Source organism: Charadrius vociferus, unplaced genomic scaffold (genome assembly GCF_000708025.1).
Source record: "Charadrius vociferus isolate BGI_N301 unplaced genomic scaffold, ASM70802v2 scaffold66, whole genome shotgun sequence".
Taxonomy (NCBI): Eukaryota; Metazoa; Chordata; class Aves; order Charadriiformes; family Charadriidae; genus Charadrius; species Charadrius vociferus.
The window spans coordinates 192,325-208,750 of record NW_009648654.1 but is presented as its reverse complement, the minus strand read 5'-3'; the positions used below and the strand labels follow the sequence as shown (position 1 = coordinate 208,750).

Sequence of the window (16,426 nt, the reverse complement as noted above, 5' to 3'; positions counted from 1 at the left end):
ATATTCCATACCGTGCATCTCTTAACATCAACTTGTCTTCTGAAATAGCAATGTGATTTCGTACCCACAAGTGCCAACATGCATGTTTTTGGAGATCCTGAAATAACCTCCATTAAAAAAAAAAGGGGGGGATGGTCTTAAAAAAACAACTACAAAGAAATCAATCCCTCATCCATTAACAGATTTTTCTTTTGTTCTGGAGCCACGTGTGTAACCTGGTTAGACCTGTTCTCTTTGAATACTGAGGACTGAGTTGGCCTTATGCAAATGCTCCCAGCCTCATCTTGGTTGTTGTTGTTGCAGACCCAATCAAACGAACAGGAAGTGACCTAAGGAATTTCCCTATTGGCTGCCTGAGTGTTCAGCAAAATGTTTTAAAATTAATATCACATCCATTTACCTTCACTCCTGGGCGTCTTTAGGAGATATAACTTAGTACCTGTGTTTACCCAACCTGCTGTTCTGTGGACAGTCTTCCCATTGTCTCAGTTAAGGATTTCCGCTCCAGAATCTGCAGCTAAATGAGGTAAGGTGTTTGGGATATTTTTTTTTAATATACTTCCTCTAAATTAACACCAGTGAAAGTAAAAAAAAAAAAAAAAAAGAAATGTCTACTGGACTCATGCCCACCCTACCGAACCCCTCCCTTCCCACTTTGGAACAGCAGCTAAGCTCATTTGATCAAAAGGCTTTTTAATGTTACAATAAAGACTTCTGTTTTCCTATTTGGAACTGGTATCTTACTTCTGTTTAAATATTTCTGTTGTGTTTATGTTTGACTAGGGCCAGATCTGCTGCCTTTACTTAGCCGAATATCGCTGACTTTGAATTGAGCCAGTGGCTTTGTCAGGATTACTTAAAGTTTTCTGAGGATCCTTTCTATAATGATGTATCTAAAAATATTTTGGGTCCTAAATCCGCTGCTTTTGTCCACAGAGTTGTCATCTGTTCAGTAAGGCAAGGGGTGAGAAAGTGAACCTTCTCAATACCATCGAGAGTGCTGGTGTCACAGAACTGGGAGACACTTTACAATGACAATGTTTCTGTTGCTTTTAGTGATGAGGATGTTGGTGGTGATTGTGCTGATAACAAAAAATCCTAAAGTACATTTATAATTTGGTTCAGTTTTATTCTCAAGGCAATTTCTTGGCAATTCCTGTGGTGAGGGGGGTTCTGCAGATCTTAGTCCCTTCTAAGCTAAAGCACCACAGACAACCCAGCTCAAGCACTGGATAGGTAAATACAGTGTGAGTAGAGGCCCGCAGTGTCTTTGTATGTTTAATTTATTTCTCTTTCAATGGTAATTTTATTTGAATAGAACCAGATTTGTCCCCTTAAGGTATAGACAGAGCTGCAGAGCTGTTTAAATAATGGTAGAATTGAATGTAAAGAAAAAGTTGCTCAAAATTATGTTTATTTTTGTAAAATATGTGTAATGGGCTTCATGATAAATGTTTGCATTTCATTACATGAGACATTTTAGGCACATTCTATTGTGTGTACGGTGATAAAGTTATTGAATTTTATCAGTAATATGCTTTTGGATTACTTCATCTAAAAATATCATGTCCTCTTTGCTTCTAATGTACATCCAACTATCCTTTTTTACCTATTCTTTAGAATATGAAACCAGTTCATAATGACAGAAATGAACCTTGAATTAAAAGTTTTGTTTAGTGATTTTATTTGTACTTGTGTCATATGGGATTGTGTTAAATATACTTGTCTTGCACCAGTATTTCCTGTAATTTGTGAAAATTTCAGTGGAATAAAAAAATGCACTCCTTTTAGGTTTGGGGTTTTTTTAATAGCAAATTTTCTGGTAGCAATTTAAGCCAGTTTTCTGACATCTGTTTTGCACTTTAGAAAATACCAGAGCTAGCAAATACATCAGTTTTATATTTAATGCAAATGCAGAAACCAAGGGAAACGGTTGCAATTAAAACTAGAAAAGCAACAGGATTAAGGTGTTTCACCAACAAATATCACAGTTAATGGTGGTTTAATTCCTGGCCCTTACAGTTTTCAAAACCAGAAGTGCTTGTTGCAATAACAGTGTAGGACTTTCCAGAGATTAATCAGGTGACTTGAACTACAGCTTATCTTCTAGAAAACTTATAATCTTGAAAAAAAAAAGTCCAGAAGTCCAACAATGGGAAATCCACCAGAACTTTTTTGAGTGCCTCAACAATTAAATACCATTCATCTAAAAATATTTCATCTCATTTTCAGTCTGACGTGGTCTAGCTTCAACATTTGGCCACCTGATTTTATTGTCTTTTGATAGTTAGTGTGAGGTTCCTCTGGGTGGCAAATTTCTATTCAATGTGTAGGTAGCTGGGGACAAGTCCTTCCTTAGCCTAGTCCTTGATAATTGTGGTAGTCTGAGCTCCGTAGGCTATTCCCTCTCATGGAAAAACTTACACTAGAGTGAAAATCTCTAGGACCTCAACTTGTTCCACTGTAAGCTTTTCCATCCTTTAATCATTTCAATGGTCCCCTCTAATTTTTCAACATCTGCTGTGAAATTTGGGTGTCAGGACTGGACACAGGGTGTAGGAACAACAGTACTGAACACAAAGACAATATGAGTCAATATACTAGGAGTTCAGGGCCAGGGATTTATAAAGCGTGCCCAAGGCTTTCTTAGAGTCATCATCCTCCAGACCCCCATCTCGCCTTCAAGCATTGGTCCTACAAACAGAGATGAGGTCATCATTAGTAGAGTTGATGTTTGCTTGCATTTGTTTTTTCATTTTTGTTAGGCCTGGTGTAATTTATAAAGCCTGTGGGGATGGCAAAAAAGTATAATTTTCCCAAGCCATAGGAGTAAAGGATCTCTTGTCAGACCAGAATAATGCTTTTTTTGCCCCGGCAAAAATTAGGTAGCCCTTCACGGCGCTTTATAAGGTGACAACAATGCATATTATCCCAGTAGTGGTGAGATCAGGTAATAGAATGTAGTCTGCTTAACGTGGAATATTACCACCCTCTTGTAACCTGAAAGAATATACTGTGATATTACCACAGTAATTTCGTATTACTTCAGAAATTCTCAGGATGTTGTGAGTTTTCAGCAGTGGTGGAAACAGACAACAGGACAGTTGGACAAAGACAAAATTAAATCATTTGGCTCCAACTGAACTTCCTTATTTTTTTTCCATTCCCAATGAATTTTATGGTTAACATCAGTTCTGTCTAGGATGTGCAAGGTAACAAATTGCAATGGAGAAAGATCGAACTAAAAATGAAGAATCATCCAGAGACATAGATGAAGAGAGGTTAGAGAGGGAAAAGGAGGATTTCTGTAGGTGTGTCCGTGTCCAGACAGGACTGACTTGTTAGTCTGTTGCCAGTCCCACAGCAATTCTCATCAAAAAAACCCTGAAAGGATGAAATTCTACACCTGTTGAGAACCGAATATTTATGTACAATTTTACCTCAGTGAACTCAGAGCCATGAGTCTATGAGCCATGACACCTTTCCAAAATTGGTGCTTGCCTTCCCTCCCTTGTTCACTCCTTACACACTCTTTATAAACATGTCTAACAGACTCAGGACCAAATCATTCAGTCTTCTCCCACGCAAACTTTCCGCTGACTGCAGTGTAAACTAGATCCATTCTGTGGAGTCTACAGTTACGTGCTTTCTATTGCTGTTGTTTACTTGCTTATTTTCAATTTCCACACAAGCGTCAGAACTCTTTCTGCAATATGATTAATACAATCTCTGTGAACTGGAGCCATGACCCACTGTATGGAGAGACAGTATGGAAAGTGAGTGCTACAGGACAGACCTGCCTGGCTTAAAAATTGTTCAGTGTGCTGAGACCAAGCTACTGATAGAGATGAATGACCCCTTCTTATACTGATGGTAGTGTGATGACCTTTTATAGGATTTTCTGTGATCCTGCAGTTCACTCTTTCTCATCAGCTTTCCTACAGTCATAAAGTAGGTATTCTTGTTGAGGACTAGGCACTCCTGCAGCAAGCAGCACATAAAAAGAAAAGGGTCACAAACTTAATTGTCAGTTGTCATTGCTAATGACACATGATGTTAGGATGTGGTAGAACCAAATATAAAGGCTTTGCTGTACATGAGGAAATGAACAAAAATGCTAACAATTTTTGTAGCCTGCGTAGCTTGTGATGTTTAGTGAAGTAAAGTCTTTGCCCAGTCTCACAGCGTAGTTACTATTGAACTTTCAAGCATGAACTCTTGGAGTTTTCTTTCTAATAATAAAGTGCCTTGTGAGCATCAACAGAGTTCTACACCATCTTCAGCAAAGCGTGCTGGTTTTAGCTGCTCAGCCAGTGTAGTGCTCAAGGGCACTTCAAGATCTCTAACCACAAATGCCTGCTTCTCTTTCTCCCTGTCCCTGCCTTCAGCACACTCTGCAGCTTACACATATTTTGGCCCCTGATGAATCAAGGATTTATTTCAGTAAGTTTTCAAAAAAAGAGTACATTGCAGACTTGGTAAGGGTGAAATTCATAACACTGCTGATAGAAAGGGTAAGGAAAGAAGGATTTGTTCACATAGCTGGTATATGGAAACGTAAGGATTAATTTGGTTTCTGTGGAAGTCAGGAGTCTGTCTTAGCATGAGAGCTGCTTTGAGGCCTACTGGAGATGCAGCTTGCACCAAATCCCTCACTGAATACCTAAAATAGTTGGGACATTTGTTGGTCGTTGGTCTATAGACGGGTGAGAATGAGCCCTCAAAGGCTCCCTTTCCAAAAGCTGACATTGCACGTGGTTATTGTTACCTATTCTGCTGATTTTGTGAATTCCACAGGAAAGAGTATGAGAACTAGTAGACAAACCAGCTAGCTGGGGCTGCATAATCACTGGTTAGAAACCAATAAGATAGGGCAATAAAAGAGAATTGCTTTGCAATGGTGAAAAGAAAGTCACTCTACTTAAAGGATCTGCAAACGCATACAATAAAATAGAAGATACTGCCTATTATGGAGGAAGGATACAGACACAAACACTTGAGATATTTCCTCAGCTCACAATCAAATGTAGCCAGAGTAGTCTCCTGAACCACTACAAGTCTGTAAGGATTAAGCAACTCTGTGTAGAAATATGCACTGTTGTCCAAATTACTGGTGCCATCATCAGAATAATTGTTTTTGTTTTTTAAAATGGCTCTGGGTTTTCTTTCATCTAGCAGTGAGCAGGTACCTAATTAATATTGCTATATAATTAACAAACCTGTGTAAAACTGCCCAAGATGCTATGGTCAGGAATCAGACTAGGTCCATGATATAATGATTACCCCCAAACTTTCTTAATGATTTTTATTGAAACGTATAATTATATTACACAACAGTTTAGAAGCTTACATCTTGATGATGCACTTTCAAACTATGCTTGGTTAAGCAATTGTCTCATAGATTGGCATAGCTATGGAGGGGCTTTATCAGGGATTCAAATTGTGGCACATTCAAGGGCACTGTTCTCATCTCTTTTGCAGTGGCATCACTACACAGTTTAGAAGCTTACACTACACACATAAAACAGACTTTGCTTGTAATATTCCCAGGCAGCTTCTCTGACAGAGGAAAATGAAAAAGTTTTAGAAGACTGAGTTCATAGGGAATTAGATGAATAAGATATCCTTACAGACTTATCAAAAGCAGGATGTACAAAATTAAATAGATACAGTTTTTCCTTCCTTTAGTGGCATATAGATATCCTTATCCTCCCTAAGACTTTTTTTTGATGGAGCTGTAATACCTTGTAAAGACAGGTAGAAATTTCTCTTCCTTCTTTAAAAACTCAAATGATTAAATGTTTTTGGATGATAGCCAAAATGTAGTTGATCCAGTAAATTTTTCTTAGTCTGCCTGCAGCCGCTCCCAATAAGCATACACTCATACAAACATACTGCACTAAGTACGTGCACATGCACATCCCTTATCTCCTGCACAGGCTTTCTTGCTTTAGTTTTTAAAATAGGAATTCAAATATTAACCCAAATTTCAACCAATTTTGTTTTCTAATCTGAATAAGTCCTTCATTTAATCCTTTAAAATGCAAAGCTATTTTGGTACATACGTGTATTTTGTCAGTGGGTATGAATGAGTGACTAGCATTGTCTTGCAGCAAGCGAGGGGCTGTTTATGCCAAGAACCCTAGCCCAAGCTGTCTGTGGTTTCCATGCCTGCTGGTTTTGCCCTGTGCTGAAGCAGCTTTTCTTGCAGAAACACGTGCATGGCCTGAGAGCTTGTGTGCCCGGGGCTGCCCTTATCCAAGCCTTGGACTGCAGCTCTAGCTCTTCTATGCTAACGTTGATATAATGGAGGGATGCACAGAATTGAAGGTGTTAACATAACCGGTGCTACTATACATGAGAAAAGCTAACAGGGCTTTGGATCATTTAGAATCAAGGTATCAGCCGGCCTTACAATATGACATATCTTCAATATTAAAAATCTTATGAAGATTTAATCATTAAAGATAAAAGAAGAAAAAACTCCCCAGCACTTGAAAATTGCAGTTATAAGGATCTCTGCTAACACTCCCTTCCTAGAACAATGTTCAAGTTGGTGTAATTCACATGGTAATAAATCTTCTTTTGAAGAAAACAGTTGTTTGAGATAGTCTGGATATGTTTTTATTGGTTTTGTTGGTGGAACCTGTCCCAGTTACTTTGGGGACTAAGTGAGATACACACCTGTACAGGGAAGCAAAAAGAACAGAGGGAAGCAAGTTTTTTTCCCTGTTTCTGACTTCTCCACGGCCACAAACTCCACAGTTGCTGTAAGATCTGGTACCCTTGTGCCACAGGGAGATAATGGAATTTGATGGTTTTGTCTGTCTTACCAGTTAAAGGCTTATGGTAGTGTTTGAAAGAAGTTCCGTTGGCCAGGTCAGCCAGTCTGACCAAATAGAAGGCAAAAAAAAAAAGAGAGAGAGAGGGAAAAAATGAAACAAAAATTAAAAAAAGAGAAACAAAAGAAATAAGGAGGAAAAGAAGGAATAGCAGCAATCAATGTAAGAAAAGGAACAGAACTGCAGATTTCACGTCCTTGGTAGTATCTGAGACAGTCAAATCTGGTAGTCAACAGAGGCTGCATTTCAGCAATACTGTGGTGAGGCTCTGCAGAGGATACCCTGGTGTTCACGTGCACAACAGCCATGTTAGGCAAGTTTATTGCTTCCAGCGCAACTGCTCTGTGGTGATGTTTCTGCCTGTTTGTGGTAATATCTTAGTTTGGTATTTGACAATTTCTGTCTTTTATAAACAATTCTGCATAACATGCTGAGTTGCACTTTTATTACTTGAACAACTTGAATGTAAGTTTTTACATGTCAGTTGATTGGGATGGGGATCCTCCCTCTCTGTTGCCAGGGAACTTGCTTTTTAAAATTCCTTTCTTTCATTCTGATAAAAATAATAGTTAAAAAAAAGACTTGAAACAGCCACAGTTCCTCATAAATGAAATTTTGAATTTCAGCCAGCTCTACTTAGGAATTTCTAGCACATTTTCAGGATCATACATAGGTCAAGGGCAGTTTTTTTTATTTAATACTTCAAGTGTAGATTTAATTGTTTGGCTAACTTAACATTCAAATCTCTACAAGGCACATAATAGCCATAATGCATAGAAGCATCTTGGTTTCAGTCTGAACAGGTCTCTTTTTTATAGAAAATTATTTCCCTATTTAATACCTTCTCTTTGCCCTCAAAAAACCCATGATCATTCTAACTCATCTGCATGTTGAAATTTTTACTGGAGATGTGATGCAATGGATAGCAATGGAGCTTGAGCTGGAAGATATGAGCTGGACTGACTTGACTTTTATATGACTTAAGCAAATAATTTCAGCTCTGTGTCTCATTTTTCCTATTTGTAATAAAGAGTTAATGTTAGCTCTTTCCTTTATTTCTCTGCTTTGTGCTATTTACTGCCTTTGCTGCCTGTGCGCTCTTCTTTCCTGCTCTATAGTTGTCAGTGTTTCAGGAGTTCTTCCATCACTGTGGATGCTTTTATAGCAGATGAGCCCTGCAGGCTTATTTTTCAGAACTTAAAAGTAGCCCGGTTCCCACCTGAGTACCTACTTCTCATGGACTTTTTTTTTTTTTCTTTTTTTTTTTTGTAGTAGATTAAGGGTTGCAGTGTGTGTAGGTTCGTATGGGAAAGTAAACCCTCCCAATGCTTCAGGATTTCTTTAGCTCTCAAGAAAGTTCCTTTACTGCTTACACTTTATTTGTTGCTTTTTCCTGCTAATTTTTGAACCAGTGTGTCTCAGCTGATTTTTCTTTATGCATTTTGTATGACACCTTCTCTGAATTAAGTCTTAGAACAGTACATTACTTTGACATGTTGAGGTTTCAGTTGATGGAAAAATACAGTATTGAGCTCTCCTCCAACCCCAGTCTATTCTGTAGCAAAGGACTATTTATGAAGCAGAAGACAGCTCACGTAAGAGTCAAAAAAGTACATTTGTACAAAACCCAATGGGAAAAGCTCTGTCGTCAAACCGGCCCAGGCTGTTGAGGCAGATGCCTGGCTTTGCTCTTTTGTTCATATTCCAACAAATCAAAGCTGACCTGTGTTGTTATCAGAGTAGAGCAGCAGGTGCAAAAAAATAACTCTGCTGCCAACTCAAACGAAAAGGTAAGACTAATACCCTCTGGGAGGTATTGAGAAGATAACAGAGCGCCATGCCAGCAACTGAATTAACGGCTCTATTTACGATGGGTTTTACTTAATAACCTGTTTCTAACACTGACACATAAATACTCCATTGTATTGTTTAACACAACCACTGGAGAAATCAATGGAAACAGGATGGGCAGCTCTTGCTGTGCCAGGTGAGAAGTAGGAACTCCATGGAAGTATTACTGCCCTAACCACAGGCAGGAGAGAGGAGGAAAATGTTCTCAGCTTTTACAAAAGTGGGAAGACATTGTTTCCCACAGCTTCTTGCCTGATATATAGTAGGTGGCTGCAGAGCAAGGAAACTTCATTCCTCTCATTTTTTTTTGTTGCTTTTAATGAAGAATAAGAGCATAAATGAGCCCCAGCATACACATCAGTTATTGTCCCAATGCCATGTGGTTCCGGGAGGCTCAGGTCTTCCTCAAAGTCCTGGGTGTGTGGGGGAGTGAGGTGCACCCAAGGGTGAAGCAAACAGCTCCTGTGCAGCCAGTGGAGTGGGATGCCAGGGCAGTGGTCTTGCAATCTATTACTCTTTACACAACAAATACAGTATGAAGAAACCATGTGTATACAGCTGGGCTCCAAATAAGTGTTTACCAAACACACACAAACATGCAAGCCTGAATGACAGTCAAAGTTATGGTTCGACAACAGGTTTCTGATACAGGGTCAATGAGCTCCATTGAAATATTTCAGTGATAGCCACCTGCTTGGGGACACCTTCATTTGCAAACAGCTGCCCACCTTGGGATATTTGGTAGTCTAGAGAGGAATGCAGGGGGAGCAGGCATGCTGGCCGGAGCTATCACACATGTGGGATCAGCGAGTCCCAACTTGGCATTAGGGAACGTGGCTGACCTGGGCAGAGGAGTTAATAGTCAGCCATATAAACCTTCCCTGTTGGTTGCACAGAATGATCCTTCCCACCACAACCCCTGTACTGCCTCTGCTATGTCTTCTCGAAATGTCCTTTTGCTGTCGTGGCAGCAAAGGAGTGTGATGAGATTGTGGTTAGTCAGGCAGTGGGTTGTAAGAAGGTATAAACACTGCTACTGACTGGGTTAGTTCCCCAGCAAGCTACCTAGTTTAGGATAAAATGCTTTGCGCTCAACTTCCAGTTTTCTCATCCTAGCTAATTTGTGCTGTTGACACAGAATCACAGAATCACAGAATGGTAGAGGTTGGGAGGGACCTTCAGAGATCACCTAGTCCAACCTCCCTGCCAAAGCAGGTTCACCTAGATCAAGTTGCACAGGATAACATCCAGGTGGGTTTTAAATATCTTCAGAGAACTCCACAGCCTCTCTGGGCAGCCTGTTCCACTGCTCTATCACCTTCAACGTAAAGAAGTTTTTCCAATTAGTTTGTTGATTGAATGAATCAATTAATGTAAATACTAGTAGTCCCAATGGGAAAATTTGCATGTTCCCTAAGACATGGGCTCCATCCCATGTTCCTTATTCTGTTTAGTTTTCACTCAGAAACCAGCCCCAGAGAGGAAACCTGCAGTTTCCAAGAAGATGACCTTTATAAAAACAAAATGTATGAGGCTGAGTTTGGAAAAAGGAAAAGAGAAAGAAAGGATCTTTTCAGTTTGGAAGTAGGCAAATTAGTGGTTCTTACTGTTGAAAACCAGACTAGCCCTATAACAAAAGGGAAGTGCTGGTCGTGACAGTGTTTAAAATAAACGTCTCCATGGAATACTGGCTGCTGCCGTACGATGTGTCAGAGTGTCTACATCTGAGTTGCTGTTATGTCAGAAAAACTTCAGCACCAAATGAGAGCAAAACATGAATACAAACAGAATTACTATTGTTATTATCATCATTATTCACTAATAACCAAACACTCAAACAGGCTACATTAGCAGTATGGAAAGCAGTTCCCTCAAGATGTTGTTAGTCTTTAGTGCAATGCAAAGAGAAACAGTCATGGAAGGTAGAGGGAAGTGGTTGGGGAACCAGAGCCAAGGGAAAAGGAGAAGGTGTTAGAACACGATGGTAATATTTTGCTAGCTGATGAGGTTCTTGTCTAATTATAGACGTGGCTTGTCAAGCTATAGGGGCATCTAGAGTGCTTTTTGGACATTTGTATATTTAGTGTATTGTAAGCAATAGCAAAAGGAGATTAGGGAGATGAGCTGGCTCCTGGTTAGAGGAAGGATGTACCAGAGAGATAGGAAGGACATGAAAGGAGGTGTGGAGTTGTTCCATGAGGTGTGGTATTAAGTGCTGAAAGAAGAATAAAGAGCAAAGGCAGTTTTTCCCATTATTGTGTTTTCCAAGACTCTGTATCCCTGAGGCTAGACTGATGAATCTATGGCAAAAATACTCAGGAAAAATGGCTGACCAAAATTATCATGAACTTGCTGAGGTGGTGCAGACAGTAATGAAAGTGCCATATGCTGGTCAAAGCCATGTTTTATCACAAGAAATAAAGCCTTTCTTTTGACAAAAATGTCTTAGGTCTAAGAATAGCAATTCCACTAATAATATACAGATCTATGCACAGATCTTCTGCAAGAGGAGAATGAACTTTTTGACAGTAAGATAAGTGATTGTTTTTTCATATTCAAAAACTAGTGGCATGGCAAGAAGAGGCATATCTAGCCTGTGATGTGGCAAGGAAGAATGGATCCCACACATTGGATCCTTGTTAAGTACAGGTTCCGGTTCACTGTTTCCTCTACTAAGGTAACATAACTATGGGTAAAATTTGCAGAAGTACCAACCTTTGGCAGTAAGTACTGCCAGACACATTTATGCCTTTAGGACTCTCTGTTCACAGTTGGCCTTCTGTTTGCTTCTGATTTAGAAAAGCAAACAGACAAACAAAACCTCTTTTAAAGTTGTCCCTTTTATTTTCATTATACTAATGAGTACTTTGAAAATTGAAGTCAGTTCATATGAAGATTGTTGATTGTCGAGAAAAAGGGTCAGAGGAAAAAAAACTATGAGACTTTGCATACCATCAAGTAAATTTTCTTTTTTTTTTTTTTTTATTCATAAAGTGAACTTTGTTCTCTCTCAAAAAGGAAACTGAACCATGTTTTTGTCTTTAAATTACATCATTAAAAGAGAGATAAGAACCAAACCCAAACCCTGGAGCGGTGGGATAGCTCAGATACAGATCTAGATCCCAAGTCTTCTACCCAAGCTTCTCTTTAGTTAAAATATATATACAAGATTTTGAAGCATCCATATGAACATGTTAAAACAACCACCACATATCTCTTACAAAAGTTGCCTTGTAGTGCACCATGAAAATCAGATCTTTAGAAAGAAAAGATTCCAATCAAGCTTTATTTGATTTTGTTTATCATGATCCTATCTGTAATGTAAGTAAATGTTAAATGTTCCTTTTCTATTAATCTTCCTTTTTTTGGTCTTTCAGTTTACCTTCATGTATACATTTAATACACAACGTTCAAAGAAAACAAAAGAATAAACCCAACTCTTCCTTTCCAAAAGCCAGCAGCAGTAAATGATTAAGGTCTCAATGTAGTCTCTGAAAGCTCACCAACAGTCAGTTTTGCACATGCAAAAGTCTATTTATGCATATGAACCATAGCTGTATACACCAAAAGTACAGAAGCATAGGAACGTGCAATCCAGAGAGATGTAGAAAGGAGAAAGATTGGCCCCAAAGTGCCAAACCAGAATCCTGAATACAAAGAGTTTTGCTGATTATTTAGAAATTCTTCTTATAAAAATGCTTCCTTGAACTTCACATTCACAATGTGATTCAGTAAACATATTTTGTTACTGTGGCCTAAAGGTACATATGGTGGACTAAAAATTAAATGCATCAAACACAGTATGTTATACAACAAATATTGAGTATGATCATAGTGCTTCTTCAAATGAACCTTCTTCAAAACTTTCAATAAGTTTGGAAACAAGTTTTTATGGGGCATGTTTGTAATGATATTAGTGGTAAGTCTTGAGACTATCATTAGTCAGGCCAAGCTGCATAGGCTGTCATCTGAACGGTACCTTGCAGGTCATAGCAAAGTGGTCCAAAGTAGAGCTTTTGTTCTGAAGTGGATCCCAGTCAGGAATCAGCCTGCGGATGAGTTTTCTCTTTTGAGGCTTCTCTATGCTTTTTAGGCACTAAAACAAAGGGATAGAAACAAGGAAGTGTGTGATGGCTACGTGTGTATCTGCATGTCTAGAAGAGATCCTAACACACTGCAGAAAAGATCATATTTGAAAGTGAGTTGTGGCAGGAATGATATCTTATCTGGGAGTTTGCCACAGACACCAAGGACGAACCTGAGACCTTTTCAAAAGAGGCAGATAGAGATGATGTATCTCAGAATGAGACTCTGCAGTCCTGGTAGTAATACACATTAAATGAAAGGCCAAAAAGAAAACACCTGAACCAACAACAACCAACCAACCAACAACAACCAAAAAAACCCCACAAACCAAAAACAGAAGACCTGAAGCTCATGGTAACAGGCAAACAGGCTCTCAATATTCAGATGTTCACTTTGTGCTTGCACTTACCCCACTGGAGATGTAAAACAGGTGGTTGAAATGCAAAGCAGCTAATTGATCATACACATTGCAATGTTTCTGAAGTTACCATATGTGTAAAGCAGGTACACCTGCTTTGTTGTGCATGTCCTTTGTTTCCGCTGTCTTGAAAACTCAGCCTACTTGGTTGTCTTTTGATTTTTCAAGAAAAAGATTAAAATCCAGATTCTGTTCCTCTGCAGCTGCAGTTATTACCCGTTATAATTTATTTTAGATTGCTGTTTAAGTGCTTGACTGTAATCCAAGGTGCAGTAATGATCTAAAATATTTAATGTGCTCTGTACTTGTTCCATAAACTCTAAGCCCTGAAAAGCAGGGATTGTGTCTTCACTGTGTACATAACATACCTCAAAGAAAATAGGCCCAGGTGAAATCTATGTTTGAAGTTCAGCCGTGATGGTAAAAGGGGAAAAATATGGAAGGATTCAATAGGTAAATACGCCAACAGAGATCCAACCTTTTGGACACACCAGGAGGAGCTGCACTGAGCTTGTCTGAGCTAGAAGTCACTCTTAGCCTTTGCATAGCTTACGGGTGGAGTCAGAGTTTAATAGTTTCAGTCAGTTTTGACTTAGACATCTTTTTTGTGTGTTTTTCATAGAGACCACAGCTTTACAAACCAGAAGGCTGTAGGCACCCTTCCCCTGTGGGCTCCACACCCCCCTCATATTTGTAATTAAGGAGACCCTTAGTTCAGTTCAGTGTTATAACATAGGTACAAATCAATGTCAGAACAATCACTCTGGTTGTAGTACTTTATGATTCACTCATTTTCTTTGTACTGCTTTCATACAGTGTTCAGCATTTTTCTGTCATTTAGCATGAGCTGTTCTTGAAAGATTCTTGTTCAAAGAAAGGCAAAACTCATTATCTGAATGTTAAGACTTGTTGGATTGAATGTGGAAATGGGGATCACAGTAATTTATTTTCAGAGCACACCTGTAGTGCAATAAAATAATTTGCATAGAGTGCACTATGCAGTGTTCAAAGTTCAAGGATTTGTAAATATGTTTTCCTGCAATGCTCCATGTTTTGCTCCATGGGCAGGCCATGGGTCCTTGCTACTTCCATCACTGCCATTTACTCAGAGTGGTCAGGCAGTCCAGGAAGACAAGAATAGAGCAGATGACCTCCTGTTACTGCCAAGTTGCTGGGCTGTGGGTCGGTGAAAGCTCCTCCTGACTCCAGTGAGAGCTTTCACTAAGAGAGGTCTTCAGGGTTTGGTCTTTGAATACCACCTGATACATTGAATATAGGCAAAATATTATTTTTTTTTTATTCATTCATCATTTCTCATAGGAATCTCTCTAGAAAGAATATTGCTGAACACCAGTTCACAATCTTGCTCACTAAGTGTTACTTGTTTCCTGTCATAACTGCAATGTTCCTAGTAGTGTTTACTCCAGAGGTGGCTCCTCTTCAGTGGAAAAGAATGGCAGTGTGTATACAGATACCTGGAATGCACACATACAGAGACATATGTGTGTATATACATATGTCTGTATATAAACATTTGACATTTCATGTTTGCTTTCATTTATAATGTACCTTGTCTTAGTAGTGAGGCAGATCACAACATCTTTATATTCTTTTCCAAAATCTGAGCTCAGCTAGAATCCCTTTTTAACATGGTTTCCTGAGGAAATGAGGCTTTTGTGGTTATTCTGTCTGTGTGTTGGCTTTTGCATTTGACCTGTAACAGTCTTTGAGTCTCATCGCTAATTTTAATTAAATTTGATATGGGGTAGAAGTCTCAAAGATATGAAGTTCTTACAAGATTAATGAAACCTGGCTGCCAAGTACAGGAAGAAAATCTATTAATGGTCCATCTAAAAGAAAGAGTGAAGCTTGAGCTCACTTCTTTGAGACAATGAGATATTATGAATGCCCCAACCGTGGGAAAAACTTCAATCAGCACTCACATCTTACTAGATACCAGAGAATCCAACCACAAGATACACATTCGTAGGAAACCAGGCTTCGTCCTCCACTCGCTTTGATACATGGCATACGATTAAAAGAAAACTGAACATATTATGTGTCCTTCCCCTTGAGGCTTCACACCCTGTAACCAGGTTTGTCTGTACACAAGGGAGATTTGAGGATTTGGCCCTAAACTAATGAAGAGCACACTCCTTCCAATATCCTGACTCAAAATCTTTCCAAGTATGGGATGAGACACTGCTGTAAGCATAAATCTGCTGCGAACCTGTATCAAAGGCAGGCATATACAGGATGAAATGGAGAAAATCACAGTTTAATTTTCATAGGGAAAATACGCTTGAGCATGATGCCATACATTTCCAAGCAAAGGCATGTAAGTTACGTTAGTGGGACTTTATAATCACACTGAACAAAGTGCTAGGATGATTTCTAAATAAGCAACAACCTTGCATTAAGATAAAGGAGGTGCAATTTTTCAAGTTGAAAATTTTCAAGTCATCAAAAAAACAATACCTTGAATAATACACAGAACTTTGGGAAAGTTTGGGTTAAAGCTAAGTCGTATTCCTCTGATTAATGTCATATTGCAAATTCTTCCTCTCATGCACAGTTGTTCCCACAGGTGATCTTGGAAATTAATTAAGTTATTCTGGTTGAGATAACTTTCATAGCTTTCAAAAATGGGATGTATTGATTGATTAATTTATAAAACACGTTTCTTGCACATTATCTGAAAACAGTATTAAGTTGCTTAGGGATACTGTGGAGAGCAATTGTCTGTTAGACTGTTAAACCAGGGAAGAATATTTTGAAGGAAAGTAACTGAAATCCAAATCTAGGGAAAAGGCTGCCAGAGTGCTTCACAGATCTCTAATGTGCATTGATTTTGGTTACTGCTGAGGTAGAAAAGCTATGTGACAAACATGATTTGGTTTATTTAAGTATCCATAGCTTCAGTTGCTGAATCAGAGTGTCATAGGATCTTTTGGTTTGGAAATTCACCTGATTAGTTATGAAGACCAAAAAATGAGAGTTTAGCTGAACTGAATTTTCAGGGCAAAATTACACAGGAGCTCAAACACATAAATCATTTCTATCATGTGCACACATTTTCCCAGACACATTTTTATTTGCACAAGTATTAGGCATGAAAATTACGTAGAATTCCAGAACCTGCAGAAGTTGCAGAAGACAAAACTATGTAACATAGTACCTGAAATTCTGAGCTGGCTTCTGAAAATGTGACTTCAGATCAATAAGTTGA

General features: G+C 38.8%; 1 protein-coding gene across 1 annotated transcript in view; it reads left to right on the top strand.

Annotated features, from left to right (window-relative positions):
- The first annotated feature begins 443 nt into the window (after nucleotides 1-443).
- Nucleotides 444-16,426, top strand: part of EHF (ets homologous factor) — a 34,180-nt gene continuing 18,197 nt past the window's right edge. The window contains exon 1 of the mRNA XM_009886447.1: nucleotides 444-526. The gene's annotated coding sequence lies outside the window, so the exon portion shown is untranslated. The remainder of the gene's footprint in view (nucleotides 527-16,426) is intronic.